Here is a 27,741-nt window from a genome sequence, read left to right as displayed (position 1 = left end):
AGCCCTCCTTGTCCATCCAGGCTGGTAGGTGCCCTTCCTGTGTACCCCTAGCCCTCTGGTGTGCCCGTCTGTTTCCGTGTTGCATCTGTGATGCCACACAGTACCTGCAGGACACTGAGCTCACAGCCTGTAATCGGTGGCTGTGTTCAGCAAATGAACAAGTTCCTCATTAAACACAGACCGTGGGTGGTTTCTGTTTGTGATGCTACTTTAAATCTAAAGTTTGATGAGTTACTGAATTTTTACAGAAAATCCAGCTATCTGGACTTCATTCCTCAGGCTTCTTTACTAATTGCTCAATTCCACTGACTCCAGTCATATATTTGTTTTTTACAAAAATGCAATGTCCATGTCCAGCTATTAACACACTCACTTAGAGCCTGTCTCTGATTATTACAGCAGTTATCTAGTAAACTTAATTCTGAAGGTGAATAATAAATTCACCAGTTAGTTTTATATTAATTGAAATTTGGACTTTAAGTTTTCTTTGGAGGGCATGTTTCTGGCCTCCTCAACTTCTTTTAGCACATGTAAAATTTTAACGGGGGCTGGGGTGGGAGGGAGGGTGGGACCTGAACTTCTGAATGCTTTGCTTGGCAGAAATCCTCTGCCCAGCAGCCGTGGACTTTACTCGCTAGTCCACCTTCAAAGCATGATTAACTCAGTTAACCTATATAGGCTTAATTATTGTTCTTAGTACATAGGAAATTGGAAACTATAAACCAGGAGTTTGGACGAGCTGTGAGAATTGATAGCTGATGCTCTGGCTTTGAAGAAATAGAGTAGCTAAGGCACAGAGACTTGCAGTACTGTAGTCAGAATAGTAATAATGATATTCAGTAAAAAGCCTAAAACTTAATTCTCTCTGTTAAAGAACTCAAGGAAATATGAACATATTTAGAAGTGACTTTTTTTATTAAAGTATTGTTGATATATAATCTTATATTGGCTTCAAATATACTACATGTGATTCAACAGTTACCCATACTATTAATTCCTCACCCCCTCGAGTGGTTACTGTCTATCAACCTAGGAAGATGTTACAGAATCATTGACTGTATTCGCCGTGCTGCACTATCATCCCTGTAATGAATTTACATTATGACTGTCAAAGAGGATTAAAGAAGGTTTGATCTTGAAAGGGAAATCCTAGAAAATTCTGTTGAATGCTTTATTTTTTGACAGTGCTGTAAATAGGAGATGTCATTGTATTTGCTATCATAGGAGATGCATTTTACTAAAATTATGTTTATAAGTATGCACATGTGTGTGTAATTAAAGACTGTGTGCCACTGAGAATCTTTCTGTACTTCAGAAACGATCATTTTGGCTTGATTAAACAGCATCACTGTGCATAAATGCTGTCATCTGTGTATATGCTTTGGTGAAAACACCTTTCCTGTAATTTGACTTTGTTTGAAAATTTCATAAGGAAAATGAGGACGTCTTTATCCATTCCAAGGAGTAAACCAAAGGGAAGTTTGAGAAGAAGTTGTTTATGTAAAATTAATGTCAAAGACTGAAATTACTTGAAGTTTTGACCTACCCTCAAGCTCATTAGAACGGTGGAGTGCGGCAAGCACTCCTTCTGGAAAGTGTCAGGCCCAGTGATGCCCAGGGAACCAACAGAGGTGCGGGTTCTTCCAGAGGTATCGCTGTGATCACCCAGAGGGCCTTAGGGAGGCGGGATAGAGGCCACCACCTGGACGGAACCCAAGTCATTTGGTGCAACAGTAGCCAAGCCGGAGATTCCTTATGGGATTCTAAGAAGTTATTTTGGATTTTTTGCCTTTTTAAAAATCTTTTTTTAGTTTTCTTTTATTAAAGTATCATTAATATACAATCTTATGAAGGTTTCACATGAGCAACATTGTGGTTTCAACATTCACCCATATTATCAAGTCCCCCTTACCCCATTGCAGTTACTGTCCCAACAGTGTAGTAAGATGCTATAGAGTCACTATTTGTCTTCTCTGTGCTACTGTCTTCCCTGTGACTTACCTATATTGTGTGTGCCAATCATAATGCCCCTTAATCCCCTTCTCCTTCCCTCCCCACCCACCCTCCCTGACCCCTCCCCTTTGGTAACCGCTAGTCCTGTCTTTGAGTCTCTGAGTCTGCTGCTGTTTTGTTCCTTCAGTTTTGTTTTGTTGTTATTCTCCACAAATGAGTGAAGTCATTTGGTACTTGTCTTTCTCCACCTGGCTTATTTCACTGAGCATAATACCCTCTAGCTTCATCTGTGTTGTTGCAAATGGTAGGATTTGTTTTCTTTTTATGATTGAATAGTATTCCATTGTGTATATGTACCACATCTTCTTTATCCATTCATCTACTGATGGACACTTAGGTTGCTTCCATATCTTGGCTATTGTAAATAGTGCTGTGGTAAACACAGGGGTGCATATGTGTTTTTGAATCAGGGATCTTGTTTTCTCCAGGTAAATTCCTAGGAGTAGAATTCCTGGGTGAAATGGTATTTTTATTTTTAGTTTTTTGAGGAACCTCCATATTGCTTTCCACAATGGTTGAACTAAATTACATTCCCACCAGCAGTGTAGGAGGGCTCCCCTTTCTCCACATCCTTGCCAGAGTTTGTTCCTTGCCTTTTCAATGTTGACCATCCTAACTGGTGTGAGGTGGTATCTCATTGTGGTTTTAATTTTCATTTCCCTGATAATTAGCAATGTGGAGCATCTTTTCATGTGCCTATTGGCCATCTGAATTTCTTCTTTGGAGAAGTGTGTCTTTTCATATCCTCTGCCCATTTTTCAATTGGGTTCTCTGGTTTTTTGGGTATTGAGGCATGTGAGTTCTTTATATATCTTGGATGTTAACCCCTTATTGGACATGTCATTTATGAATATATTCTCCCACACTGTAGGATGCCTTCTTGTTCTGCTGATGGTGTCCTTTGCTGGGCAGAAGCTTTTCAGCTTGATGTAGTCCCATTTGTTTATTTTTGCTTTTGTTTCCCTTGCCCAAGGAGATGTGTTCACAAAGAAGCTGCTCATGCTTATATTCAAGAGATTTTTGTCTGTTTTCTTCTATGAGTTTTATGGTTTCATGAAGCTGTCCAGTTTTGCCAACACCATTTGTCTAAGAGGCTGTCTTTTCCCCATTATATATCTATGTCTCCTTTATCATATATTAATTGTCCATATATGTGTGGGTTTATATCTGGGCTCTCTATTCTGTTCCATTGATCTATGGGTCTGTTCTTGTGCCATTACCAAATTGTCTTGATTACTGTGGCTTTGTAGTAGCACTTGAAGTCAGGGAATGTAATCCCTCTGGCTTTATTCTTCCTTCTCAGGATTGCTTTGGCTATTTGGGATCTTTCGTGGTTCCATATGAATTTTAGAACTATTTGTTCTAGTTTGTTGAAGAATGCTGTCAATATTTTGATAGAGATTGAATTGAATCTGTAGATTGATTTAGGTAGGATGGCCATTTTGACAATATTAATTCTTCCTGTCCACGAGCACAGGATGTATTTCCATTTACTGGTGTCTTTGATTTCTCTCATGAGTGTCTTGTGGTTTTCAGAGTATAGGTCTTTCACCTTGGTTAGGTTTATTCCTAGGTATTTTATTCTTTTTGATGCAATTGTAAATGGAGTTGTTTTCCTGCTTTCTCTTTCTTCTACTTCATTGTTAGTATATAGGAGTGCAGCCGATTTCTGTGTATTGATTTTGTATCCTGCAACTTTTCTGAATTCCAGAAGTTTTTGGTGGTGGATTCTCTAGATTTTCTACATGTAATGTTCATGTCATATGCAAACAGTGACAGTTTAACTTCTTCCTTACCAGTCTGGATGCCTTTTATTTCTTCTTGTTGTTTGACTGCCATGACTAGGACCTCCAGAACTATGTTGAATAAAAGTGGTGAGAGTGGGGCATCCTTGTCTTTTTTTATCTTAAAAAAATTTTTTTTTCTAATACATTTTGATTTATTAGCCAGTCCACTATTTTTTTGAAATTCACTCTTACTTTGAAGAAAAAAAACAAGACTTGTGTTTTTGTGTAATGTATCTTAACTGAAAATTCATCAAGTTATGCTTAGTCTCTGTATCTCTGAAGATGAAGATTAATTAATTAGCTTGTTCAAAGGACAGAGTACCCCAAGTAATGGGTTTTTGCATATTTGCAAAATATTATGTTTTGCAAATTTACATCTAGCAATGTACACTTTCCTTAATAAAACAAGGCCTAAAATTTTCAAGATTAGAATTTCATTTTTGGCTGGGTAGCTGATGAATATGGGTCTGTGTTCTGAGTCTAAACTGTGCAATATGTTAGCCACTAGCTACATGTGGCTATTTAAATTTGAATACAGTTATAATGTTTCTCCATCACACCAGCCATGTTTCAAGGTCACATAGCTAGTGTCTACCATGTTGAACAGTGCAAATGTATCCAGAACATCCTCACTGCAGAAAGCTCTTTCAGTCAGCGCTTGGATAACCCTTGCCACCACCTCCCCTCAGTGTACAAATGTCTTAAAAAGTGAGAAATGACACATACGTCATGACTTTCCCTATCTACTCCTTGCCCCAGCCTTGCCATCACCTCCCAGTGCCTAGGCAGTGAAGCTGATTCCATGAGAAATGCTCACACCAACCTGAGAGTTAGAAATTGAGTTGCAAGAACTAAGTGACTAAGCTGGCTTCAGCAGACACCAGGACACCTGGAAAAAAAGTACTGATAGCTTTTTACAGCCTCAATAATTGGTTAATTAACAGATTGCCATTGTTCTCCTGATTATACTGGGGGTTCCTAGACTTTTCATAATTATGAGTCCCAGTTGTTTATCTGGATTGCTGATGTCTTCTTCGATGTCTTTTCCTGGTTATATTTGCAAGTGAAGTTTGGTCTCATAATAAGTTGAGATGGTTAATTTTTATATTCAGAGGCTCTCTGTGTACATCAGGGTAATTTGAATAAGCATGAGATTAAAACCAGGCACCGGAGTTGCCCTTTCATCCCCACTGCTGGCAGTGGACTCTTCGTGATCTAAGGCACCCGTCTCGGTAATGTTCAGAGTACTCATTCCCTGCTGGATAGATGGGAACATTTTGTTCCTAGAGCAGAGAGGAGCTCGCCTGGGCCTGAAAGCCAAATGGGGATCTGTCAAACATTGTGGTCTGGCTTGGGATCTGATTCCAGAACAAAAGATTTTTACGGCTGCCTCCATGTTGGTACATTTAAAAAATGTGCCAGTGTTATTATTTTAGTATCTAAAATATAGATGTACTGAGCTAGGGTATCTGGTGTCTAAGGAACGGCAAAGGGGAGCTACCAAGTCAAACATCAGTCCGCTGTTTTCAGTGACACTGTTCCATTCAGTGAAGTCCGTAATCTAGATCATAGCAGCATAAATTTCCCCTTATCCGAATGCAGAAAGCTGTTTTATTTTGAAGGAGAAAAAAATGCAGCATGTATACACATTTCAAAATTTTTCCTTAATTAGTTCTAATATAGAAGAGATCCCCCTACCCCACCACTGACCCCCCAAACAGGAAGACTATCTTGCAAGGAGTTAACATAATTGGAATTAAACCAGTTAATTCAAATTCTCTGGTAATGAAACCTGGCATTTTCCTATAGCCATGTCTCCTTTTCTACTGGATCAGCTGTTCATTTTATTTCATTCAGAATTTTCTGAGTGTTTTTTCTTCATCTCAAAGAGGCTGTGGGAAAGATGCATGGCTGCTTAGTGATGTCACTCTCAGTCTGAGAGAGCCAGGTACGCGCTAGGCCTTAAAACACACTCATTTTCTTTCCTATAATCTCCTCCCTTGTTCCTGCAGAAATGCAAAACCTAAGTGGATCCTGGTTTTAAGGAAAGAGTCATCAGCAATTCTTTTTACATCTGACGAGGGGTAATTTTGTTATGTATATTTATTCTCAACAGCATTTCAACCCAACAGCCTGCATTCAAACTGTGGTCTTCCTTTATGGAGATAATCTAGTTCATGCTTCTCCTATTAGCGATCTGAAAATGAAATGCTTATAGCAAATAGCTCAATGAGATCAGTTGTTTCTTTGCAGCGATCTTTTGTGGTTATAATAATGAGCTTGAAAGGCGTCATTATTTGGCATAAAACCAGCCCAGTTTTTATGACATCTAGATTGAAGCCCCTCTCCAGGCTGTGTCCTCACCCGTGGCCTCATGGCCCTGTCTGTGGCCCTTCAGTGGCCACCTGTCTTTATTCAGGCCACACCTCTTGTGTAAGCAGACTTGTGCATGACTTGATAGCTCCCCTTTGCTGCTCCTTAGATTCCGGATACTGCAGCTCAGTGTGTCTGAAACTGAATTTGCTCTCCCTTTGCTGTCCCTGTTACCTTGCACTTGAATTTCTTAAAACCACTGACCTCACCGTCCCTTCCACCCAGCCTCCCAGACCACACCTTTGAGGCGCTTGTGATTTCTCCCCTAACCAGGCTTAGAGGAATCCTGTGACTGGGTGGTCTTCCTGTCTCTCTTAATTAACCCTTTCAATCCACCCCCCAGAGACTACTCATTGGTCTTGATTGATTGATTGATTAAATTCAATCCATTCACTGTCTGCTCACTACCTGCTCAGTCCCAAGCACTCTACTAGATATTGGGAACACATTGATGAACAAAACAGACTGGATCCCTGCCCTCCTGGAGCTTAAGGTTTATAGGGAAGGATTGACATTCAACTGGTTAGTAGCAAAATCTAGAACGACTAGCAATGTTAAAACTACGTTTATGCGTATCTGAGCACAGCATGCTTCAGTGCTTTTCCATCATCTTGGGGATGAAATCCAAACTCCTGACCTGTGTGCAGAGCCTTTACTGACTCGTTACACCTGATATTTCTCCTCTGTGCCCCCATTCTCTGCTCCATCACTGGCCATTGCACCTGCACAGTTTTTTATTTTCTCTTCCAGTGGATTCTAAGATCTTTGGGGGCAGAAATGTTCTCCATCATTTTATCCTTAGACTCTAACAGGTTATTTGGCATATGAGAGATGTTCAGTAAGCCTAAGGGTGAGAGGTGCCTCCAGGTGGAATCACTTTGTGATGCAGTGCATAACAACTGGTTTCCACGCGTGTCCAGGCAGATTTGTAAACCCCTGTCGGAGGTCGGAGGAGTGAGATTTCTGTGTTGGGCGAGATGTTGGCCCCTGTTGCATTTAAATTTTCTGATTCTAAGTTGTCACTGCTTGTTTTCTGTTACATAATTATTTATTTTTACCAAGCTCTCAAATGTCTTAATTGGGTCTGTCATATGGTATGAATTCTATTTCTGGGCATTGTAGGAACTGCTATCTGAGTGCCTTTGTCTGCATATGAGCAATTTGACTCAGTGGGATATTTTATTTTATAACTCAGTGTTCGTCATCCTGTATACTCAAATATTCAGTATCAGCTGTCAGCTACTGCTCGGATTGATCCCACAGACCATTAGAATGCACTTTTATGCTGTATTAGTCCTGTGCCAAGAATCAAGGGAGCGTGGAGAACCCAGCAGCAGATTATCCATTAAGATGAAAGCAATTTCATTCCTGGTGAGTGCAAATCTGGCCACACGGATGGTGTCTAAGGTCATATATTTAATGTGAACTCCTGAAACACCATAGTATAATGCCCAAAACAAAAAAGTCTGTTGCCAGTGATAATTGAAAAGCACTTATTTCGGCCATCCTCATGTAATAAACAATCTGTAAAATGTTTGGTTAACTATTAATTTTCATTTGGTCAGTACGTACCCCATCTACTGACATTCTTCAAGCTTTTATTGAGCTTTTACTATGTGTGTTCCATATGTGAGGCCATCACCTGGGTCAACGAATAAGGTCCCTGCTCTCACCGCAGTCACCATCCAGACAGATAGATGCTCTGAGTACAGAGATTTCTGTGTGGCTGTCGGACTGGACTGTGCCGTGTGCTTTATCTTCGGCAAAAGTCTATAGAGGAAGACCTACTGTCCTGGAGTTAAGGTGTTTAGTTTAATCCTGAGGGGATAAGCAGGTGCTCCTGTGAGAGCCTGGCATCTGGGACTGTCAGCATCTATTACTGAAGAGACCCAGTGAGATGGAATTAAAATTAGCCCATGCAGAAAGAGCATGGGAACCATCAATGAGAGATGTACTTCTGTCCTGGCAATAAATGGGAAAAACTTATGGTCAGTGTTCTCTAAAGAGTTAAAGTAATTACGTCCTGAGTGACAGCAAATGTGCCACAGAGCCCGTCTCACCTGGGGCTTCTTGGGGACGGTTCCTAGTGGGCAGAGGCCCCATCGCTGGCCTGCTATCTGATTGCTCAGCAGACATTTCTTTGAGCCTCCACAGTGTTATGGGGCCCGAGTGAGGTGCTGGCTGTGAACAGCTGAATGTAAAGGACAAGCTGCTGTCTTCAGGGAGCTCGCAGCCTCCCAGGGGTGGCAAAGGCCTGGAAGAGGGCCCGCCCCTTCGTGTGTGACAGAGAGGAAGGGAATTCAGTGTTTGTTGGGTAGAGTTCCTGACACAAAGTAAGTGTTTGATACATACATGTTCGTTTTCACACCTTGCTGCACACCCCTTTGCTGTAGACGTGTGTAGGGGACATTTCTCTTAAGGGGGAGGGGACGTGAAGGGCCACCAAACCTTACTTTGTGGAGGGGAAGATTCCCTTATTGTATACGGCTGAGGGGGAGCCAAGTCCCACCTTTGACCAGAGCCGCCTAGAGGGGCAGGTGCATCCTCCCCTTGAGAGAATCCCAGGGACTACCTCAGAGGAAGACTAGGTGAGGAATCAGTAAACCTCATTTTGAGTCCAGAGCCGATTGCACAAACTATATTGTCTTAACTTCATTTGCTTTGTGTAAATCAAATTGTAATTTTATGGTTTATAACTTACTGAATTTTCCTCATGATACTTACATGCTAACTTGAATTTCATCTTGAGAGAACTCTGCTTTGTAAAGAACCAACCCAAATATTCACAAAGAAAACCCACAGGTATCTATTGAGCATCTACTGTGTGCTAGGTAAGCTTTGGGGATATAGCAGTGAGCCAGAAAGACAGGCAGTACCCTTGCTTCCATGGAACTAAATCTATCATGTGCTAGGTGGTACTAAGTACCAAGAAAAACAAGAAAGAAAGGAGAGAGCATGTAGTGGCAGTGGTATGCATCTGGGCATACGTGTGCCCATATATTATAGGAAGCCTCTGTTATAAAGTGACGTTTAGCAGAGACCAACAGGAAGCAAGGGGACAAGTCTTACATTCTGGGGTGAAAGTCATTTCAGAGGGAGGGATGAGAAAGTGCAAAGGCCCTGAGGTAGGAGTGTGTTTGATGTATTTGAGGATCAGATCCAGCAAGGCAACCACGGGATCTGGAATCGAATGAGTGAAAGATGGAATGGCTAGGGGTGAGGTGCCCAGAGAAATAAGGTGTCTGGTAGGCTAAGAGAAGGAATTTAGATTTTATTCTGAGTGACATGATCTGACCTGACCTTGCACAAGGACCACCTCTGCTGCTGAGTTGGCCGGATGGCAGAGGCTGGGCTAGGAGGCCAGTTAGAAATCTGCTCTGGTCACACAGGAGACCAGTGGTGGCAGTTACTGATGGGGTCCCAGGTGTACTTTGCAGGTAGAGGATTTGCTAAGTATTTGATAATGGGTGTGAGAGAAAGTGCAGGCGAGGATGACTTCAAGGGTTGTGAACATCTGGTGAAATGGAGTTGTCGCTTTGAGAAGAGGAGGGCCACGGAGCGAACACGTGGACAGGAGTGTCAGCCCCTGAATTTTACTTATTTTCTTTGCTCTATACAAGAGGAACTTGAGACTTGAAAGGATGTGTATCTCTGAAAGTATGAGTAAATACTACAGTTGCCTTGTTTTCCAGGTTATTTGGGTCTGTGAAGTGGCCTGGCTTCCCATCACGGGTAGGGTTCCCTGACCATACAGCAGACTGTGTTCGGGGCAGCTTATGTGGGTGGGTTCCAGGCTGGGAGAGCGACTCTCACTGTGGGCAGGTTTCTGCCAGTGGGCATTTCCACACCAGCCTAAGTGGTCATCACACTCAGCAAGGGTCTGTGTCCCAATGCCGAGCATAATTTTCCCCGCCCTCTCACAAGCCAGCTACACTCACCCTCTGCCCCAGAATCACCACCTTTTGCTTTCTCCCACTTAGGTGGGGTGACTGGCACTGCCGCCAGGTCTCAGATCTTTGGTGCTGAGTGACCCGGCCACCTCCGTCGGTCATTCAGGAAACAGTCTGCGTAAACACACCACGTTGACACAGTCTGACCCAGTTATTCGGCAGCATTTTCTCGGAGAGCGATTGTCTTTGCAAGCATTGAGACAAAGCTCTATTTGAGAAGAGTTGTTGCGGGGAACAATAGCTTCTATGTTCTTTGCAAGAACCTCTTTGGAGAGGAAACTAAACTTGGGTGGGTGGACACTGAAAAGGCTTTTCCAAGAGTAGGAAGCACAATGCAGGTCTCCTGCCTTGTCACGCCTTTTCTGTTGACATTTCCTTCTCCTTAATAAAGTCCCGTGTGTGCCCTTAGAGCGTAGCTGCGGAAGCACCCAGCCGGGTCGGCATACCTTGTACACTGCAGATAATTTTTAAAGTAACCATTTATTACACAGGTGGAGGAAGGGAAACTCACTGAATTCAATATACAATGTCAATATTTTTAGCTAGAAACCTGAAGTTTTTAAATCTGCCTCATATTTTTCCATTAAACCAGCTCTTAAAATTTTCTTAAATTAGGGGAGTGGGGACTCTAAGTGATAGAAGATGCTAGTAAGTGCTGGTTAAAAATGAATGGGGTTGGGGGAAGCTGCAGGGGAAAATGTTTTGCCACAGCATGTTAGTCAAAATAAAATAATAAATGTATCTCATGGCCTGGAGGTGCACCATCCAATAAGGTAGTCACTGGCCACATTTGCTGAAATTTAAATGAAATCTAATTAAAAATACAGTTGCACTAGCCACTTTCAAGGGCTCATTAGCCAGAGGTGGCTCATGGCTGCTCTATTAGCTTAGATGGGGAACATTTCCTTCATCACAGAACATTGAATTGGACAGTGCTGGTCTAGAATACAAATTAAGAACCATCTGTGATAAATTATCATACGTTTCACTCATTGCCATCAGCCCTGAGGATAGGAAAGTACTCAGAGGTTGGAAGAAAATCTTGTTCTAAAATGGGGTCAGCTCGGTGGTGAGGCCTGGGGCTTACTCCCCCATCCTTCAGTTTGGACCTTTTTCCTGCATGTAAAACTGGTTGGGAAGCTAACATGCTCACTTCTTTCCAGGACACTTAAATAGAAATATGACTTGTTTCAGTAAAAAAGTAATGTAGTATTTTAAATCCACGAGATCTTAAGATACAGGGAAGGAGACAGAAGCGGCGGTAGGGGGAATTTTTGAAGCCCTACATGTAACATGTTATCTGATTCTCAATGAAAGCTAAGGAAGTGGAGGGATCCTGTCTTAACTCGATTGTGGATTTCTGACATATTATTGCCCTATTTATCAGCTATGTTTAAGTAGAGTCTGTTGTTTTCTTTTCTAGCATAAAGAGCAGGCAAAGGATGGTTATTGTGCTTCTGCTGAGGCCAGGCATGCTGGATAAATATTTACTAAGCAGACTGGGCCTGTGGGAACAGGGCTGAAGTGGGGGTGCCGGGAGTGGGCAACATTCCTCCTAGTGGGGCTGCCCCTCACTGCAGACACACCAGGAGGTAACTGCAGGCCTCTGACAGAAGGAAGGGTGACTTCCAAATTGAGACCATTAAGGAAATGTGACCCTTCTCTGGGGACCCAGACTGCCTGCCTTAGGTGGCCCCAGGGCCCATGGGAGAACTTCCAGGTGTGTGACGCATTCCCCCCCATGGAGAGGTTTGGAAGCAAGTGGCACATGGAAACAGTCAACACTTGAAATGTAGTCAGCATAAGTAATTGAAATTTCTAAGTTCACAGCTTATCAGGAATGTGTGTCGAAATGAAGCCGGGGATGTTGCAATGACAAACAGTGATGGAGGAGCCTGCGGGGGAGGCCCAGCAAGGATTTAGCAGGCCAGCATGGGCCAGGGGGGAGGTTCTCTGGCTGGCCGGGGGGGATGTGCAGCCTTCTGGCCACGTGACAGAGCAGCCAGAGTGTGGGGGCCCACAGGGTAATTTTCCTTACCCAGATTTTTTTGCTTGTGTTCACTATTGTCAGCAAATCTTTTGATCATGGCAGGGTTTCCAGATGTTTTCTAGACTGCGATGTAAATGTGATGGTCCCTCAAGATATGCTGGTCTAGTTGGCCTTTATTCTTTGTACAGTAAGTGTGTTCATACAAGGAGAAATCCATCTTATGAAATTTCTGTACAGTCGAGCCATTTCCCCCAGGTTTGCTTTTTCTCTACAAGCTGATCATCTGTCCTTTCCTGAAAGGCCAGAAATAAACACTTACATTCAAGGGTATCATTTTGGCCCTGGGGCTACTCCCCTTCACTCTCTTCTGACCCCCCGGCCCTCTTTCTCACTGAGAGCTGTGGGAAGCACCGCTCCCTTTACTTTTCCTAACCCACCAGTAAAGCAACTAACTTTCAAAGCAACTAACCTTAAAGAGGGCAGATTATCAGGTGGCCTGGGAGAGTCAACCCTTGCTTATAAAGCATCCAACAAATATCGATAAATATTACTTCAGCATTTTTTATAAACTTTATTTGTATCATGTCATGCACTTCCTATTAATTAAAAAGAAAACGAACTTGAGAGGTGAAACCAATGCCCTCACCACTTTTCTGTGTGAGTCATTGTGGAGAAAGTCATAAGGAAATAGACACAACCCAGCCTTTGGCATGAAGGTAAACTTGTGGTATTATTACTTTTGGAGAGAGTATGTTCAAAGGTGAATACCAAAGGCTGTTTGGAGACTGAGTTTTTTTCTTGTTTCTTCTTTCTCTTCTGGCAGGTGAGAAGCATTTCATTCTTCCCCAAAAATGTATGTTGCTAAATATCCTTTTCAAACCCAAGTCTACTTACCTAAAAGGCTCTATTGTTTGTTTAAATGATTGAAATCGATGTTTTGGGCTTCTTGCCTGGCATAAATTGTTAAAATTTCAAAGTAGCCTTAGTGGGGATTCTTTTTTAAGTTGTGTTAAATTACAGCACAGGAATCAAAAATCGATTTCTGGTTTTATTGCCGAAGGAGCAGCGTGTTGAAGGTCAGCAGGCAAACACCATTACTGGTGTCCTTGCGCATGGGAAGGACGTAGGGACAGTAGACATGACCCAGGTGTGCCGACCTTGCTACCTGGGAGCCCAGCCATTTTAGATTGACAGAAGGTCGCTGGGTCACTTCACCTGTTCTGCTGGTAACTCCGGATTTGCCGGTGAGGTGACCTTTGAAAGCACTGAGACTCTTCAGGTGATCGCCGTCTCCCAGGTCGCCCCTTCTCTCCCACTGTACTTGCTCGCTGGGTTTATGAAGCTTATTTGACTTGTTGATCTTCGACCAAGCATCATGATCTTAAAGACTGGCTTAGTAATAAAGAGAGTTTCAGGACTTTTTCCTACCCAGCCTAAACACATAAAGCAGAAGCAAAGGTCAGCTTGGGTTTTTTTAACACCCATATCATTTAGGACACTTTGCATATCAAATTAACAGTTGCTAAAATTCTTTATGCTATAATGAAGAGCTGTATCTGGAATACTGGGTGTGTGTGTGTATGTGTTGTCCTGAGCCCCTTTTTTCTCCACCTGTTTTTTTTTTTTCATTCTTAAAATTGACAGACAAAATTTAAAGGGAAATAATTGCTGCAATTCAAAGCCCAAGAATGAGCCCTGATCTTGGGGTGACCTTAGAGGGCTGCTTAACCTCTAGCCCAGTGCTTGTCTGCCAGCTGCACAAATAATCTCACCTGGGAGCTTTTTAAAAAGGATGCTGATGTCCAGATCCCACAACAGGCTAATTGAATTAGAGTCTTTGTGGGTAGGACTCAAACATCCGTACATTTTTTTTAATCATGCACCAAACATTAACATTTATTATTTCCCGCTTCTAAACATTCATTTAAATCATCGTGCTCCATTTCTTTTAGTACATTTTTTTTTCTAAAGCTTCTCGGTGTGGTTTAAGAACTGCTCTAACAGATCTGTCTCTTCAACTTCATTATCTGTAAACCCCCATTTGTCCGCTGCAGGTAAGACCTGCCTTGACTTGACCCATCTGCTTTTCCAGCCTCATCCCCCATGACTCCAGGCCCACCTTGCCATCCGAACAAGCCCTTTCTTACCTCTCCAGGTCATGTTTGCACACACTCTTCTCTCTGCTTTGAATGCTATTTCCCCAGCAGCTTCCAAGTCCAGTTCTGTGCACAAAATTACTTTGCTCCAACAATCAGATTGCACACTCCTTTCCTTGCGAAAACCCCCTTCCTTCCCCAAGGCAGATTTGGCATTCTTCTACATTTTCCTGGCCCCTGGAAGATGGGAGCACCCCTCTGCACTCCTCCATACCCACCCAGCAAGATTCGTGTTCAAACAGCGTCTGCTAATGACTGACTAGGTGGGCAATAACATCTCCCTTGCCTTCTGAGCTGTGTTCAAGTGCTTGTAAACTGAAGCATTGTACAAATACGAAGTGGTTTGTGATTATTGATTTTGATCTTTAAATGACAGCAAATGAATATTCATTTATTACCTTCTTGTAGACTGCTCTCCCTCAAGTCAGAAGGTGGGGGGCTATGAGTCTTGCCAATGGGTTTCAGCCCCGGGCACATTTGCTATGGATTCAGTGAGACTGAGGAGTGACAGTGGAACGTTCTTGGGGTGCAAGGGTTACTCGCAACTTGATTCCCACGGTGGCAGGTCAATCATTTAGAATCCTGTCCACTCAGAGCGAGTCTGCATGCAGCAGGCTGGTCTCTGCCTCTGGGCCTCTCTGCCCCCATGGCCATCCCAGTCTCTATCCTCAGCGCTGCCACCACTCCAGTCTCTGCTCTCCTGCAGCCCTGCAGCCCAGAGCACTGGGTGGATCTCTTTATATATAGAGAGAGAGAGAGTCAATAACAGGGTATTGCCCACGTGTGTGGTGAGCAAGCTCACCGGGGTCAGATGAGAATACTGGCCATAGTAAGCTCTGCTTGCTCCACACCATGCTTTGTTTATTGTTTAGCAGACAGTCTGGGTGTCCTCTGGGTTGCCCAGCCCTCTTCAGGCAAGACAGGGTGTGGGGTAGCTCTACGCACAGTCCACTGCAAAGAGCAGCGCAGCTGATCGATCAGAGGCAATCAGATGACGTGCTCGCCTTGGGCAGCATCTCTGTAACTCCAGAACTTTGTCCAGATAACCACGCTGCCCGTGAACTTTTATTACATGAACTTAAATCTCTCAAGGCTATCTCTGAGCGTGTTTTTGTGAAGCAATTATGCTGCAGATGTGCAATGGAGATGACATAATGGTGTAATAATTTGGTGAAGCAGTAGGCATTTTGGACCAGAGACTGGCTTAACAAACTTCCTGGGTGCTCCTCATGATATTTTGTTCTTTGGAATTTTAACATGACCTAGAGAGAGAGAATTATTGGGACTGCAGCCATCTGTATGTATAATAATTTTTTGAAAAGTCAGCTTATTCCCTGTTTATATCATAAGGTGCGCCTGATTCTCTTAGTCCTGCTGTAGAGGAAGGTGAAGGTGTGTGTTCAGGAATTGTCTGAAATGTAAGCAAAATTTGGGTGTAAGTGTTTTGGGGAAGGAGGCCTTTTTCTTTCATCAAATTCTCGAAAGGGCCCTGTGGACCCTCCCTTCCAAGAGGAATGAGAGGATAAGGGTGGTTTTATGTTTCTTTGAAGTTGTCAGTCAGGTCTAGGAGTTAAGAGATGGATCTTGAGTGTTCCTTGTCTTTTTCTGAGACAGAAGTAGATCTCCCCCAGAAGCCAGTTCATTTCTAAATTGTCCATTCTTGTATATTTTGTTTGCCATTGGCCTATACATCTGCATTTTGACCTTGACATTTCCGAGGAGGACAGGCAGAGAGGTGGAAAATGAAAGGAATCCCAAAGCCAGATGTTAAGAAAAAGAGTGATCCAGGACCTCTGTGTGAGGCTGAGCGGGGCTGTGACGGTACCGCGCCCCAGAGCTGCGGTCCACGGTGGCCCTGTGTGCGCCTTACATTTTTGAGCACCTGCCACATGCTAGCCATTTTGCATACAGGTTCACTTTCAGCCTTCATGCCAGCATTCCGAAGGCTCGGTGATCTCCATTTTCCTGAGGAAAAGTGAGGACACTGTGACTCATGTTTAGACACTTGTGATAGTCCCCAAATGGCAGCACGAGGACTGCACTGGGATGGTCCCTATGCGCACAGAGATGGGGCTCAGGACATACTTGTCAAATTTAACAGACCAGCACAGAGGAAACAACTCCTGAAGTGTAGATGTAACCTGCTAAGGAGCTGTCCTTTATGTTTCTTTTTGTATCATCAGCTTGCATGAAAGATTTGGTGAGGATTCAGCAGGGCACTCCGCTTAACTCTTTTTGACTTACCTGTGGCTTCAATTATTTTGTGTTAGTTCTGCCAGCGGTTCCCAGGAAGCCAGTAAACTCCTTGCTTTATTTTGATCTGTGTGTTTATGCTGTTGACCTTTCATGTGGAGTCTTTTCTTCATCAGACATTTATTCATTCTCTGCTTATGGGAACTAAGCACCATCCAGAGGAGTTCAACGCAGCCTCTGCTTTCTAGGAGCTTAGAGCGCAGTGAAGAAACTGCCTTTCCTGCCACTTGGTTTGTGTCCTAATGTAGGGCTGCGCATGAAGGGAGCGGCACTTGCTGGTGAATGACTGGGGTGTTTCCTGCTATAATGCTGAAATATAAAGGAACTTAACAATGAGCAGGCTGTAGGAATTGATGTGGTCACATACTAAGCTGTGTGCCTGTGTAAGGGTTTTCAGAGTTTGTGCTCAATGAGCCTGCCACGTTGTAAGTAGAGTGGGCTGCCAAATGCAGAGGCGGCCTGCTTCCTGCCCTGGCTGGAGGGACGGGATGAGAAAGCAGGCTGTAGTTGGAAGTGCCGTGAGCAGGCCTAGGCATTACAGTCCCCACAGCTCACCACTTCATGAGATTCTGATCACATTTTATTTTTTTAAAAAAACATCAATTGATTTTGATTCTAAGTAAGAAAGTAACACCCATTCCTGCCTTTAAAAAATAAAATTGAAAGAGAAGTAAAAAGAAAGGAGCTAAATAAAGAGAAGGAAAAGAAATACTACCACATGTAGTTGACTATTTTATAAAATTTTGGTGTCTGTTATTCTTTGTATAACATACCGTATTAATATTGACCTTTCCTGAAAGCAGGCTTTTCTCTTCACACCATCTCTGCCACACACAGAGAATTAAACAGTTACCAGCCAAGAGACACAAAAGCATGCTCTGGCCAACTCCATTTAAAAGATGGATCCCAGCAGGTAAAGGGTATAAATATATGGCCTGCTACTGAGCAAGGGCTTTGTCCTTATGCCTTCAATTGCTTTCTTTCCTTGCCTATTCCACAGAAGATTCACGAACCTCAAGCATTGTGTTTAGAGTTATGCTTCTGGGTAGCGGCGTACTTGCTACAGGAGAAAATCTGTTTATAAGGATATGGTCTGGGCTTGAAAGAACTACATTAAAGTCTTCACTCTAGTCATCAACTTGGAAACCTGAATGCACAAATTGCAAGAACCCTGCACAGAAGATGCCTCCTTCCTTCCTGTCCTTTTTTTCCTTTCTATGAGCTGCCTCACCAAGAGATGTAATTTTTCAATTACTCTGTTGGAGAGTTTAAGAAAATAAATAGTAACGAAAAGTTGTTTGGTAGAGCGGTATGGCCATAAAACATGACTGCAGGTACACAAAAAGAAGGTGTGCTGAAATCACTGCTATTTTAATAATCAGCACATTTGATTCTGGCTCTTTATTTTTAAATAGTTCTTTGTTTATATGTTTTTGCTTGTTTTCTGCTCCCCAGATTATCTACTGCTTCATCTATAGTGCTAATCGGCTGGGACTAAAATGCTACAGGAGCATTGAATTTTCCCCCCTTTTGTTCTAATCTCACTTTCGAATAGCCCTAAACAATCTTTTAAGGGCTTGCTGATGAACTCCTAGCTCCCTGCGCTATATCAAGAATCCCAGCAAACTCCGATTGGACCGCGGCCCCTTCTCTGACAGCCCTGTATCCGATCAAGATATTTATTAAGGCACAGAGGCAGTAGGTCCTCGGTGGGCAGGTGCTGGAGTGAGGGGCGGGCAGGCAGCCCTGCCCTCACCGGCCCAGGTGATGATACCAGGCGTTCCCGGAAGTCACCTGGGGGGATGTTTCCTGGGGTCTGGGCCTCTCCAGACTTGGTGGTAAGTAACCAAACTACAACATGATTACCTTGTTCTTAATCAGTTGTTCTTTGGCAGTGAAGGGAGCCGGGCAGATGCCTGATGTGTGTGTGTTAGATTCTGAGTACGTTGATATCCAAGGGAAATTTTATAAAGTATTTTAAATCGTAACTTTATAGACATACAAAATGTATTCTATAAATGTAAGCTATCATGCGTTCTGCCTGCTGGCCTCATCGGACCTGCCATCTCAGCAGCTGGGAAGCCACTTCTCTTGTCCCAGTGCCTATTCATCTTGTTCCTTCTGTCCTTTCTTTTTTTAAATAGGACAGAACTTTATTAATACCACTTTATTTACCAAGTAGTTGCTTCGAATATGTGTGATGCTCTTAATATTCAGTTGCTTCTTTAAGAAAAGGACTTCTCCAAAAATGTCGGCCTGCCCAGGTTCCATGGCTTGTGGCTCCTGTGCTGCCACTAACTCAGGGTCCAGGGACTGTGGAGAGTTACCCTTTAAGGGACCCTATTAACTCCTCCTAAATGATAGGGTCCTGGGCTCGGGGACCTCCCAGGTCTCTCCAACCCTGCCATTGATGATTCTGCAGCTGGCCTAGACCAGTGGTCCTTATTTGGGGGCCAATTGGCAATGTCTGAGAGAATGGTTCAGATTGCTTTCTAATGGCATCTAGTGGACCCTGGCCAGGGAGGTTGCTAACCGTCCTTTAATTCACAGGGCAGCCCCCCACAGTAAAGAATTATCCACCCAGAACGTTGGGGGTGCCAAGGTCGAGGAAGTCCCCTGTGGAGGAAGCCCCGGGAGGCTCTGCGACCAGGCCCCTGGCTGCCCCAGTGCGCTTCCTTTCTCTCCACTGGGCTGCAGGGTTCTCTCGGGTCTGTGTGTCACTTGGAGTGTGCATTTCCCAACTGGGACTTCTCGGTGCAGACATGGAGAAGCTTGCTTCTGGGATAAGTCTGATGGGTCCCGAGAAAGGAAACAGAGCCTCCATTGTACAGGGCTACTGGGAAGTGTGAGAAGCCTGAAGTCATCCAGCACATGAGGTGTCAGTTTCTCAGCCACCGTTAAGATGTGTGGCTCATGTTCCTCTCTCATTTAGAGTTTTCCTGGCGGTGACTTAGAAACTTAGCATTTGTTTACTTTTCCATATTTCCAGTGCATTCCTGGAACTTGGATTGTTAAAAGCTTAGAGTTTTCTAGGATATAGTGTATCATTTAGTCTTCTGGGGCTAATACCTGAAGAAGAGGCATTTCAACAAGATAAATGTGATTGTCTAAACCTTCTGGTCAGCTGTTTTGAGGTGTGGGGAAGCAAGCCAAGAAATGGTGGTCCATTGAAAACACAGAGGAATACTTACCTTAAGGAGCAAATGTTTGTATTGTTTGTTTATTTAAATGCGCATGTACTCAGTGGCATATGGCTCGGAGCTCTTTAAGAAGCAGGAACTGAAAACTGTCCTCTGAGCAAAAGTCAGGGCCAGGGCAGGAGGTTGCCCAGAGCAACCTCATTAATTAGGGTGACCGGATTTCACAAACAAAACAGATCAGGCGGGCTGTAGCCATTGATTCCCAGACAAACATTCTCTTCCTTGAGAAAGCCGGACACCTCTCTATTTTGACCCTCTCTGTACACATCCTGAACTCCCTTGCAGAGAGGCAGGAATAAAAAAAGAACTTGCCGTGTTTGGGTTCAGCTGCCACATTCTGGCACAGAAGCAGGGCCCAGCCAGTTAGCTGTCTGTTCCTCTGCTCTGTGATGGAAAGCGATAGTCAGACCTCCAGAACCACAGGGTGAGTGCACCTCAAGAAGTTCCTTTCTACCATGTCTGTATACTTTGAGCACCAGGGGCCAGTTATTGCTGGTCATTTTACCTCTATCAAGAAACTGATTTATATCTCACACCCCTGCCCCTACCTGCTAGCTGCTGCATTCTCTCTCCCTGCACACACCCTTTTACCCACAGGAGTCACGAATGGCCAAAGATGGTCTCTTTTGCTTCCTGTGAGCCACTTGTCCCCGACTGCAGACAGATGTATCTTGCCAGGCCTCATCTTTGTGGGCATGCGCAGACAGGCGCCAGCCTTTTCCCTGTTTTTCAGACAGATAGGGTGAAAGTATGATGAAGAATAAAGAAGAACCTCTTCTTCAAGACCTCAATAGGGTGAACATCTAACACTTACTTCTCAGTGGTGGATACATCCTCATGGAGAGAGTGAGGGGGCGGGGTAGCCTGGTTGCTACCTACCCGTCAGGACCAGGGTGCAGCCAGGCATAGTCTGACCTACTGCTGTGGTTGCTTCGGGGTCAAGGATGGTGGAGAGTTGAGGTGAGTGAAATAAGCTCCACTTGGGTAAATGAGAGGTGTCGGACAGGCCCCAGTGTGGGGAGCTCCCCAGACAGGAACCCAGTTGGGGTGGCCCTGTGGTAACCTGCTGCACGTCTGGAGGGGACCAGGTGGCCCAGGGGAGTGTTTGATTTCCCTCGGAGGCGCTCTCTTGATTATAAAGGAGCATCTTGATTATAAAGGAGCATCAATGAAGTTTTACCTTCCTGGGGCAAGCTCAGTAGGTGTGAACCTCAGAACACATTATGCTAGGTGAAGGAATCCAGATACAGAGTTCCTGCCCTGAGGCAGCTCCAGGCTCGCAGGGAGGAGGGCGTGGGGTGCTGGAGGGCCCGAAGCCCAGAGACACCCAGGAAGCAGCCCTGTGTGATGGGCTTGGGACAGGCAGTAGTGAAAGCTTCTTTCCAACCAATGGGCGCCCTGATGTTAAATGGCAGCACCTTCTCAGAGCAAACCCATGGCCTGCAAAGTGATTTCTGATGCTGATGTTCACCTTGCAGAGCAAAAGGCCTGGCATTTATCTCTCAGTGTTCACCCCTCCCTGTCCGTTTTCCCCGTATTAACAAGTCATGATCTCATCTGACCTGCCATAAATTCATGCATAGCACGTCAACGTATTTGCTTCGCAGTCAGCCAGTTGGAACGTAGTATTACTGTCCTCCAATTTAACCTTCAAAAATAAAACATGTGCCACAAAGAAATGCCCTCTCATCTTATCTCAGTTTCCTTAAACCTTGCCTCTCAGTAGCCAGACTATATTCTTTTGATGGAGTAGTGAACTAGTAGGCATGACCATAATGTTTTTTAGCGAGAGGGAGAAGTAAAAGTTCACTGTCCTTTGTAATTAAAGGAAGACAAGTACTCAGGAAGAATTTTTAAATATGTCTTTTTTCTCCTCTAGTGAAAAAGCTTTTCTTCACGCACAAATATTGTGGATGATTTGTATTTACAGGAGGAAAGTGTAATCCTATTATTGGCCAGCATTGGGGCACTTAACATGTGCCAAGCAGCGTAGCACCTTGTCACCATGTCACTGTAAACATGTCACCATGTCACTGTCAGCTTCACTGTCAGCTTCCCCAAGGCCTGCATGGAAGTGGTTGGAACCCCATTTCATAGAAGAGGAAACGTGGGCTTCAGTGTTGACCAAAGCCTCAGAGCTAGTGACAGACCCAGATTTTAAAATTAGGATTGTTCCATGACCTTTAAAAAATTTGGTCAGAACACTGAAAACTCTCCGTCTGTTACAAATGCATAAGGAAATGAAGAAGATATGAAAGCGAATATTTATGTAGTACAATGTACATTAAACCTCAGAAACCTTTGAGAATTTTTAAACTTAAGCATCCTCTGAGCAGTAGTTGTCACAGATTTTGACACAGAGTGAGCATGTTTTCTGTGCCCATGTAGTTGTCACATGGATCAGCTTCCAGCATTGTATCCTCATGTCATGGAGCATCTCCGTGAATGCTGTCAGCGTGAAGCTCTCTCGCCAGCCTTACCCCCTCTGGGTCGCCTTTGTCCTTTTCCTCACACCGCTCTCCCCATGTGCGCCCACCAGTGCACCTTCTCTGGGTTTCTTTGGCCATGTTGACATTCCTGACTTTATTCCATGTCTCTGTTTATGTTCGGTTCACCCTTTAGCTTGCATGTAATTTTCACTTCTTCGCTGCACTTCTGTCTTCAGTTCCCTCTGTCAGTTACCCACTTTGATGCAATGGCACATGGGTTCGTTGCTGGGAGAGGAGGCGGCAGCCTGGCTCCACGCTCTGCTGCCTGAGGGGTCTGAGTCATCACTGGCGCAACCCGGCACCTGAAGGACAAGTGCTGGTCGTAGTAGGTCACCGGTCGTAGTGGGCACCCGCCTGTCCTTTACCGAGTGTTCATGGCCTGAGGATCCAGCAGTGAGGCTGTGCATGATGTACTGGCGCACACAGGTGCCAGGATAACTGAAGTATGAACTGTGTTTTTGGGAGACCCGTGTGATTCCACCAAACCATCGTACATGAACTTGGTGCATATCAGCCATGCAAAGCGAAGACTGCCTGTATTCTTAAAAATGTGGGAAAGGGGGAAATTAGTTGGGAATGTGGGGGGAAGAAATAATGCAAAGCTCAGAGAAGCTCTGAGACTAACCTAGTCACACAACTAGTTCGTTGTGGAGGTAAACTCTACAAAAGATGGACAGGGTCTAGTCGGACCTCATATGACTAATGTGCTAGCTCATTGGTTTTAGTCTACAGTTTAATTCTTTATCAGTTGTAGTTCAACAGATTAGAAAGCTGGAAAAAGCAGAGAAAGAGGGTTTTACTTATAAAATTGATTCTTCTTTAAAAGGCACTTCTAGCTAATATAAAAGAGTTGGTTTTTGAATTAGGATAGGAATTTTACAAAAATTAGTTGAAATTGAATTGGAATGCCTCACACAGATCATGGTACTGATGGAATTTATAGAAATAATTCCTAATGAGGAGCAGTGTCCTCGCCCACTGAAACCTCCTCCTTTCCCAGGGCTACCAGTGTCTGTCCCCCAGACTCTCCTAACCTCTGACCTCTTATTCTCCGTCTCATTGGCTGGCTCCTCCCACCCGACATGCCTAGCAGTGTGATGTCCCGAGATTCAGTCCTGACTCCCCTCTTCTCTCACACCACAGGCCTCCCGTCTGAGAGATCTCCACACCAGACACCCACAGGCGGAGCAATGGCTGAGTCTTTTCATCTGTGTGCTCATTTCTTCAAGGCTGCGTCCAGCCACAGGTCCCATTGCTCCTCCTTGTAACCAAATGTTTCTCGCAACTGTTTCTGGTCATTTATCTCTGTTGCTGGTGCTCTGTTCAGTCCTTTGCAGCAGCTAACTAGGAATGATGAGGCTGTTTTCCTTGCTATTTTGTCTCCCTCATGCGCCATTCCCGTACCCCCTGCTAGTGTTTCTAAATCCCATGTTTGATGTTACGCTCGTGCAAAGCACCTCTCAGTGATTTTTCATTCCTCACAGGATAAAGTTCAAATAACGTAGCAGCGCGGACAAGATCTTTTATGACCGGACCCTGCTCCCACTTCCTGCCTTATTTTCCCCCTTTTGTACATGCTGCATGTCGTTTTGGGGAAAGACACTGCAAGTTCATGCTTCCCTGCCTTTGCACAGGCTTCCTGTCCTTGGACAGGTTTGTCTCCCAGCGTTTGTCATAACATTTCTCCCCCTGTGGTTCCATTGCATATACATTCCTTAAGTTTACACATTTTGCTTTGTTTACATGGCTTCTCCCAAAGAATTGTGTAGAGATCTTGATGACAATAACTGTCATGTCTGTATTCATTGTACAGTGTGGATATTTAGTCATTGAATAGATTTCAAGACTACTACTGTTGTGTAGTGTTTTGCCTAGACACCCAAGTTGCTGGTATGTTCTGTGTTGAGCCAGTAGTTGAGCGGTATGACTTGGAGGGGCTGACAAATCTGATGCCCTCTTAGATGGTACAGTGAGTGAATCGTGGAGGCAGGGTGGTAGATAAAGGTAGATGAGGGGTTACAGTCCAGACTAATGCATTCAGACTAGCCACAGGATGCCTACTGGGCCATTTGAAATGTGGCCGAACTGAGATGTGCTGTAAGTGTGAAATACACACTTGATTTCAGAGACACAGTACCAAAAAAAAAAAAAAGAATATAAAATAACTCAGTGTTAATATATTGATTATCCATTAAGAATATTTTAGATATATTGGATTAAATAAAATATGTCAAGATTAATTTTGTCAGGTCTTTCTTTGTTGTTCTACTTTTTAAACCTATCGCTGTTAGAAAAATTTGAACTCCATGTATGGCTCACACCGTATTTCTACTAGACATCTGGGTCAGAGACAAACTATAGACCGCAAGAGGGTGAGGTAGAAGTCAAGCAGCGACGGGCAGATGTTCACAGAGGAATCCTAGGTGGAGGAAACGCAAGGAGGCTGTGACACCTGGCAGAGCAAGGGAAAAAGCAGGTGCTTGAAAGGTTAAGAGGAAGGCAGAAAATGGCACAGGCACTGTTGGGGCGGGGACGCAGCCTCTGTGGCAGCCCCTTACCTCACCAGGCAAGCTTGAGTTTCAAGTAGGAGACAAAAACTCACACTTCATTCCCCTCGGGAAGCCACTCCTGTTTACTGTCGCGTAATTAGAGAATGAGGGAAACAAAGAGGAGAAACCACGTTCCTCACCCTTAATTCTAGTCTTCAGAAACAATCCCCGTAAACGTTGATGTATTACCATCTTTCAGATCCTTTTCTGTATTTATATGCATTTATGTCTGGTTTTAGGCAAAGGCGACCATTCTTTAAATGTACTCCTTATAATCAGCTTTTTTACTTCACTTAGTAGATTACCTATATTTCCATAGTAACCTTAAATTTTAGATATTATTGCTGGAGTACAGAGAATCAGAGGACTAATGTTATTTCTACAATGCAGCATGCTTGGCACCCCTTTCCCAGTTTTCCTCTTGGGGCCACAGCAGCCCTGACTGACCTGGAACTGGGCCCGTTTCCTCAAGTAGGCAGATCATCTCTGTGCCTCCCCAGGATCACCCAGTTAGTGGCATTTCCTAAATTCCACTGCTTAAATCCTTCTTTCTCCTAGGACTAGAATAAATATGAATATCAGTAATTCAGGATTCAAGATGAAGCAAACCCCACTATGTACAGCTGTGTGTACGTCTAGGCATGCCCACCTTGAAGGGGCCCAGAGCACAGTATACTGAGGAATTTGAAGCCATTCTTTTTTTTTTTTTTAAGATATCACTGATATACACCCTTATGAAGGTTCCACATGAAAAACATTCTGGTTACTCTGAAAGCTTTTCTTTAAGATCAAGCACAAGACAAGGATACCCACTCTCCCCACTTGTATTCAATATAATTCTGGAGGTCCTAGCCATGGTAATCAGACAACACAAAGAAATAAAAGGCATCCACATTGGTAAGGAAGAAGTTAAACTGTCACTGTTTGCAGATAACATGATACTGTACATAAAACACCCTAAAGAATCCACCCCACAACTACTAGAACTAATAACTGAATTAAGCAAAGTTGCAGGATACAAAATCAATTCACAGAAGTCTGTTGCATTCCTATATACTAACGAACTAGCAGAAAGAGAAATCAGGAAAACAACTCTATTTACAATTGCATCAAAAAGAATAAAATACCTAGGAATAAACCTAACCAAGGAGGTAAAAGACCTGTACCCTAAAAACTACAAGACACTCAGGAGAGAAACTAAGGAAGACACCAATAAATGGAAATGTACCCTGTGCTATGGATAGGAAGAATTAATTTTGTCATAATGGCCATCCTGCCTAAAGCAATCTACAGATTCAATGCAATCTCTATCAAAATACCAACGGCATTCTTCAACAAACTAGAATCAATAGTTCTAAAAATTCATATGGAACCACAAAAGACCCTGAATAGCCAAAGCAATCCTGAGAAGGAAGAATAAAGCAGGGGGGATCTCACTTCCCAACTTCAAGCTCTACTACAAAGCCACGGTAATCAAGACAATTTGGTACTGACACAAGAACAGACCCATAGGCCAATGGAACAGATTAGAGAGCCCAGATATAAACCCACACATATATGGTCAATTAACATATGATAAAGGAGCCATGGATATACAATGGGAAAATGACAGCCTCTTCAACAACTGGTGTTGGCAAAACTGGACAGCTACATGCAAGAGAATGAAACTGGATTATTGTCTAACCCCATACGCAAAAGTAAACTCAAAATGGATCAAAGACCTGAATGTAAGTCATGAAACCATAAAACTCTTAGAAGAAAAAGTAGGCAAAAATCTTTTGAATATAAACATGAGCAACTTTTTTCTCAACACATCTCCTCAGGCAAGGGAAACAAAAGCAAAAATAAACAAATGGGACTACATCAAACTAAAAAGTTTCTGTACAGCAAAGGACACCATCAGTAGAACAAAAAGGTATCCTACAGTATGGGAGAATATATTTGTAAATGACATATCTGACAAGGGGTTAACATCCAAAATATATGAAGAACTCACACACCTCAACACTCAAGATACAAATAACCCTATTCAAAAATAGACAGAGGATCTGAACAGACACTTCTCCAAGAAGAAATTCAGATGGCCAACAGGCATATGAAAAGATGCTCCACATTGCTAATTATCAGGGAAATAAAAATTAAAACCACAATGAGATATCACTCCACGCCAGTTAGTATGGCCAACATCCGAAAGACTAGTAACAACAAATGCTGGAGAGGATGCGGAGAAAGGGGAACCCTCCTGCACTGCTGGTGGGAATGTAAATTAGTTCAACCATTGTCAAAAGCAATATGGAGGTTCCTCAAAAAACTAAAAATAAAAATACCGTTTGACCCGGTCATTCCAATGCTAGGAATTTACCCAAAGAAAACAAGACTCAGATTAAAAAAGACAGATGCACCCCTTTGTTTATCGCAGCACAATTTACAATAGCCAAGAAATGGAAGCAACCTAAGTGTCCATCAGTAGATGAATGGATAAAGAAGATGTGGTACATATACACAATGGAATATTATTCAGCCATAAGAAGAAAACAAATCCTACCATTTGCAACAACATGGATGGAGCTAGAGGGTATTATGCTCAGTGAAATAAGCCAGGCGGAGAAAGATAAGTAACAAATGATTTCCCTCATTTGTGGGGTATAACAACGAAGCAATATTGAAGGAACAAAACAGCAGCAGACTCACAGACTCCAAGAAAGAACTAACAGTTACCAAAAGGGAGGGGTGGGAGAGGGTAGTTGGAGAGGGAGGGAGAAAGGAATTAAGGGGCATTATGATTGGCACACATGGTGTGTGTGCGGGGGGTCACCGGAAAGACAGTGTATCACAGAGAAGACAAGTAGTGACTCTGTAGCATCTTACTACACTAATGGACAGTGACTGCAATGGGGTGTGGGGGAGACTTGGTAATATGAGTGAATGTAGTAACCACAATGTTTTGCATGTGAAACCTTCATAAGAATGTATATCAATGA

General features: G+C 43.5%; 1 protein-coding gene and 1 long non-coding RNA gene across 5 annotated transcripts in view; one reads left to right on the top strand and one right to left on the bottom strand.

Annotated features, from left to right (window-relative positions):
• FARP1 (FERM, ARH/RhoGEF and pleckstrin domain protein 1) overlaps positions 1-27,741 on the top strand; it is a 282,743-nt gene that overhangs the window by 135,888 nt on the left and 119,114 nt on the right. The window lies entirely within an intron of this gene.
• LOC118973643 (uncharacterized) lies at positions 584-27,472 on the bottom strand. Its single transcript, XR_005063120.2, has 3 exons — positions 14,668-27,472; positions 14,261-14,335; positions 584-13,546 (listed from the first exon to the last, which is right to left on the bottom strand). It is a non-coding gene; the product is annotated as an uncharacterized lncRNA (long non-coding RNA).

The sequence above is a fragment of the Manis javanica genome, chromosome 9 (assembly GCF_040802235.1).
Source record: "Manis javanica isolate MJ-LG chromosome 9, MJ_LKY, whole genome shotgun sequence".
In the NCBI taxonomy this organism is placed as follows: domain Eukaryota; kingdom Metazoa; phylum Chordata; class Mammalia; order Pholidota; family Manidae; genus Manis; species Manis javanica.
Note: the sequence above shows the minus strand (reverse complement) of the source record. Positions and strands in the feature narration are given on the sequence as shown.